A 5993-nucleotide genomic window follows, 5' to 3' on the forward strand; every position below is an offset into this window, starting at 1 on the left:
AAGTGTGTCTCGCTGCATGTGTAAGTGTGGTCTCGCTGGCATGTGTAAGTGTGGTCTCGCTGCATGTGTAAGTGTGGTCTCGCTGCATGTGTAAGTGTGGTCTCGCTGCATGTGTAAGTGTGGTCTCGCTGCATGTGTAGGTGTGGGTCTGGCTGCAATGTGTAAGTGTGCGCTTCGCTGCATGTGTAAGTGTGGTTCGTGCATTGTAAGTGTGTCTCGCTGCTGTGTAAGTGTGGTCTCGCTGCATGTGTAAGTGTGGTCTCGCTGCATGTGTAAGTGTGGTCTCGCTGCATGTGTAGTGTGGTCTCGCTGCATGTGTAAGTGTGGTCCTCGGCTGCATGTGTAAGTGTGGTCTCGCTGCATGTGTAAGTGTGGTCTCGCTGCATGTGTAAGTGTGGTCTCGCTGCATGTGTAAGTGTGGTCTCGCTGCATGTGTAAGTGTGGTCTCGCTGCATGTGTAAGTGTGGTCTCGCTGCATGTGTAAGTGTGGTCTCGCTGCACTGTGTAAGTGTGGTCTCGCTGCATGTGTAAGTGTGGTCTCGCTGCATGTGTAAGTGTGGTCTCGCTGCATGTGTAAGTGTGGTCTCGCTGCATGTGTAAGTGTGGTCTCGCTGCATGTGTAAGTGTGTCTCGCTGCATGTGTAAGTGTGGTCTCGCTGCATGTGTAAGTGTGGTCTCGCTGCATGTGTAAGTGTGGTCTCGCTGCATGTGTAAGTGTGGTCTCGCTGCATGTGTAAGTGTGGTCTCGCTGCATGTGTAAGTGTTGGTTCGTGATGTGTGTGTGCGTCTCGCTGCATGTGTAAGTGTGGTCTCGCTGCATGTGTAGGAGTGTATGGTCTCAGCTGCATGTTGTAAGTGTGGTCTCGCTGCATGTGTAAGGATGCCTTTTACTGGGTACTTCTTGGAATCATGTGAAAATGGCCCTTCCACAACTAAACCCGAGTGTGAATGTATGTTTTGCTCCTCTTACCCAGCGATCATCATGCCTCTAATGCAGGGGAAACTCAAATACAATTAGTGAAGGTCCATTCATCTAGTCTGTGTGGTAAGGTACCAGTCTGTTGATTTTGTCTTTGTTGGCTTGTTACCAAGGCCCTTAAGTTATTTTGTCAACTTGTCACTAGTCCCGTCACTGTGTTTTATGACAGACACTGTTTACAGTAAAGGACAAACTAGGACAAAAAGGAGAGAACATACATGAAATTATTATGAGATTTTCTTCCACCGGGTTATGTTACACAGCTCCACAAATCTTTGCCTAGTAGGAACATTTGTGCCAATAGATACACGGGGAAGTTAGTAAACACGAGTGCCACATGACAGCAGTTCAGTTCACTGAACCATCTCTTTTACACTCGTTCACCCAAACAGAAAGAAATCACCACTTTTTAAGCGTCTAGAGTCTAAGCTCTGTTCTAAGCCGGCAGGAGGGGCGGGGGGGTTCTACTGAGCTATATGGAATTGTTTTAAGAAGGTCATACCAAGGACCATTTAGCTATTTGGTTTAGAATCTTAGACCCCTTAAGTAGTATTAGAGAATATATTAAAAAAAAAGGATTTGATGAAACGTTAAATTTGCCATTACTGCTATTAGCCAATTGATGGAAGTGTGGTCTCGCTGCATGTGTAAGTGTGGTCTCGCTGCATGTGTAAGTGTGGTCTCGCTGCATGTGTAAGTGTGGTCTCGCTGCATGTGTAAGGATGCCTTTTACTGGGTACTCTTGGAATCATGTGAACATGTCACTTCCACAACTAAACCCGAGTGTGAATGTATGTTTTGCTCCTCTTACCCAGCGATCATCATGCCTCTAATGCAGGGGAACTCAAATACAATTAGTGAAGGTCCATTCATCTAGTCTGTGTGGTAAGGTACCAGTCTGTTGATTTTGTCTTTGTTGGCTTGTTACCAAGGGCCCTTAAGGTTATTTTGTCAACTTGTCACTAGTCCCGTCACTGTGTTTTATGACAGACACTGTTTACAGTAAAGGACAAACTAGGACACAAAGGAGGAACATACATGAAATATTAATGAGATTTTCTTCCCACCGGGTTATGTTCACAGCTCCACAAATCTTTGCCTAGTAGGACACATTTGTGCCAATAGATACACGAGGGGAAGTTAGGTAACACGAGTGCCACATGACAGCAGTTCAGTTCACTGAACCATCTCTTTTACACTCGTTCACCCAACAGAAAGAAATCACCACTTTTTAAGCGTCTAGAGTCTAAGCTCTGTCTAAGCCGGCAGGAGGGAGCGGGGGGGGTTCTACTGAGCTATATGGAATTGTTTTAAGAAGGTCATACCAAGGACCATTTAGCTATTTGGTTTAGAATCTTAAGACCCCTTAAGTAGTATTAGAGAATATATTWWAAAAAAAGGATTTGATGAAACGTTAAATTTGCCATTACTGCTATTAGCCAATTGAAACGCGTTGAATAACAGATGTAGTACATGGAACAACAGTCTCCCCAAAAATCTAAATGAAGTTTGTTCTGAAGTGTCTGTCCTGTATCTGAGAGATAGAAGAAAGATCAGGAAACTATATATATATATATAAACACTTTTTTTTTTACATGTATTTAACACCTTAGTTTAGTTCATAAAATATCTCCATATGTACCTCCATAATTTTTTAAAAATTGGTACCAGGAATCTTCAGACTAGTCTCGACCGATGTACATATTCGTGAGAGACTCACCTTTCCAMAGAGGGGTCATATTAGTGTGTAGCCCAAACTGTTTGGCCGGAGAGGCTGTAAGGACTTCAGACGAGTCCCCGTGACTCTTCAGGGGGCCGTAGAGCAAAACAGAGAACATCGTGTTTGTGAGAGTGTCATTTTTCCACAGAAGGGTCATACTAGTTTGTAGGCCGTTTTGACGCTACAGACGTTTTCGTGAGAAGACCGATTTTCGGGATGTCTCATGGTCTGACAAACACCGCTCTAGCTCGGCCACCTTTCACTGCAGACACGGAAGGGCGATATCGGAGGATGCGGTGGATTGAGACGTAACCCATGAAAAAAACCTCCAGTTTATTAAAACGATTTTGGGATTTTTTAAATTATGTTTATTAGATTTTCCACAGGCCGAAGAAATTGTAGGAGAAGGGTCCAAGGCTGTAGTAACACCACGGCTGTAGTAACACCAAGGCTGTAGTAACACCAAGGCTGTAGTAACACCAAGGCTGTAGGTAACACCAAGGCTGTAGTAACACCAAGGCTGTAGTAACACCAAGGCTGTAGTAACACCAAGGCTTGTATTGTACACCAAGGCTGTAGTAACACCAAGGCTGTAGTAAACCAGCTGTAGTAACACCAAGGCTGTAGTAACACCAAGCTGTAGTAACACCAAGGCTGTAGTAACACCACGGCTGTAGTAACACCAGGCTGTGCAACTGTTAGTTACACCAAGGCTGTTAGTAAACACCAAGGCTGTAGAACACCAAGGCTGTAGTAACACCAAGCTGTAGTAACACCAAGCTGTATAACACTAAGCTGTAGTAAACACAAGGCTGTAGTAACACCAAGGCTGTCAGTAACACACGGCTGTAGTAAACACCACGGCTGTAGTAACACCAAGGCTGTAGTAACACCAAGCTGTAGTAACACACGGCTGTAGTAACACCACGCCGCTTGTAGTACCAAGGCTGTAGTAACACCACGGCTGTAGTAACACCACGGCTTGTAACAAGGGATAACACAAGCGTGTAGTAACACCAAGGCTGTAGTAACCAGCTGTAACACCGGCTGTAAGTAACATCCACGGCTGTAGTAACACCAAGGCTGAGTAACACCCAGGCTGCGTAGTAACACCAAGCTGTGAGAGTAAACACGCAAGGCTGTAGGTAACACCACGGCTCGTAGTAACACCAAGCTGTAGTAACACAAGCCTGGAACGAGGCTGTAGTAACACCAAGGCTTAGCTAACACCAAGGCAGTGTAAAGGCGTAACACCACGCTGTAGTAACACCAAGGCTTAGGTAACACCACGGCGTGTATAGCCCTCAAACATCTCAGAGAGCTCCCTGATATAGTACCACCACGGCTTAAAGTAACACCAAGGGCCAGAAGTAACAGCGCAAGGTCTGTAGATTGCAAAACCACAGAGTGATACCGAGCGATGAAGCAAAATAATTATCGTATGCAACAGGCGTAAGAAAACCCTATACTAAAGCAATCCTTTTGTGCTTTTTAACATCCCGAGTATTTATTCAATAAGTAGTAAACTAACTAAACTCGCTCAACCATTCTAACATTTATTGACTATAGAAAACAAGAAAATTTTTCTAAATAGCTAAGTTCATTTCATAAATTGTCAAACGTATGGGGAGAGGTAAAAGAAATGTATTCTCAGTGACTTACTAGAAAATTAGAAATGTAGAACCCTTCAACCAAAGAAACCATTGTTACACTGGTCCATAATTATTGGCACCCTAAATAAAGATGAGTAATATTGACTATATAACATAAATAATTAAAATACTGAACTGTATTGTGTGCTCAAAGTTGTGTCAAATAACATATTGTCACGACTTCCGCCGAAGTCGGCTCCCCTCCTTGTTCGGGCGGCGTTCGGCGGTCGACGTCACAGTCCTTCTAGCCATCGCCGCTCCATTTTTCATTGTTCCATTTGTTTTGTCTTGTTTCCCACACGCCTGGTTTACATTCCCTAATCAACTGTATATATATATATATATTCCTCTGTTCCCCCCATGTCTTTGTGTGGAATTGTTTTGTTATGTGTTTTTGTATTGACGCGCCTAGCTGGTTTTTCCCCCCACGTACTATGTTCCAACCCAGAGTATGTTTAATTGTTTCAAAAAATTGCTTATTTTGTGACTTTGTCGCGCTTTGCACTTTTGCCTTTGGCTGGAGGTTTTGTTGGACACTGTTGCGTCCGTCTGTTGTTTGCTTATGCTAAATAAAGTGTGCACCTGATCACAACTCTCTGCTCTCCTGCACTTCATGACCAGTAGTGCACACGCTGACACATACAGTATATTATTATTTACTAATTCACTTGCTCAGAGAAAGAGATTTTATTGAACAAGTAATATTTTTTTCAAAGTTATTGACACGCCTAAAAAGTCTTATCTATAAAGTAGTCAACATTTTTGTATTTGGTCCCATGTTCCTAGAATGCAATGACTACATCAAAAGTGTGACTCTACAAACTTGTTGGATGCATTTTGTATTTAATTTTGCTTGTGTTTCAGATTACTATGTGCTCAAAAGAAATTAATGGTAAATAATGTATTGTATCATTTTGGACTCACTTTTATTATAAATAAGAATAGATTGTTTCTTAACACTTCGATATTAATGTGGATGCTACCATGATTATGGGTAATCTTTAATTAATCATGAACAATGATGAGTGGGTCAAAGATCATACCCCCAAGACATGCTAACCTCTCACCATTACAATAACAGGGGAGGTTAGCATCTTATATCATACCCCCAAGACATACTAACCTCTCACCATTACAATAACAGGAGAGGTTAGCATTTTATATCATACCTCCAAGACATGCTAACCTCTCACCATTACAATAACAGGAGAGGTTAGCATCTTATATCATACCTCCAAGACATGCTAACCTCTCACCATTACAATAACAGGAGAGGTTATGATATTATCTAACCTCCCCTGTTATTGTAATGGTGAGAGGTTAGCATGTCTTGGGGGTATGATATAAAATGCTAAAAGATAACCCTTTCATGCGTGAGTTCCATATCTCTAACGGTCGCCCCAGCGTGAGTTTTTTTATGCACGTGTTGTTAGAACGTTCTCTTCATTCCAGAATGTGATTGTTACGCAACAGTACATTTAATCCGCGTTGCCCTCAAACCAAGGCACGGAGCCTGTTTTTATTTATAGGCTGTTTTCAATTTGTCMATTTCAAATTATTTTCTAACAAGTTTTTTATTTTCTAAGAACAGTTTGAATTGGGCTGTGTTCCACCTCATTCATTCACATAAAAGTAGTCATTT

Source organism: Salvelinus sp. IW2-2015, unplaced genomic scaffold, assembly GCF_002910315.2.
Source record: "Salvelinus sp. IW2-2015 unplaced genomic scaffold, ASM291031v2 Un_scaffold2829, whole genome shotgun sequence".
Classification (NCBI taxonomy): Eukaryota; Metazoa; Chordata; class Actinopteri; order Salmoniformes; family Salmonidae; genus Salvelinus; species Salvelinus sp. IW2-2015.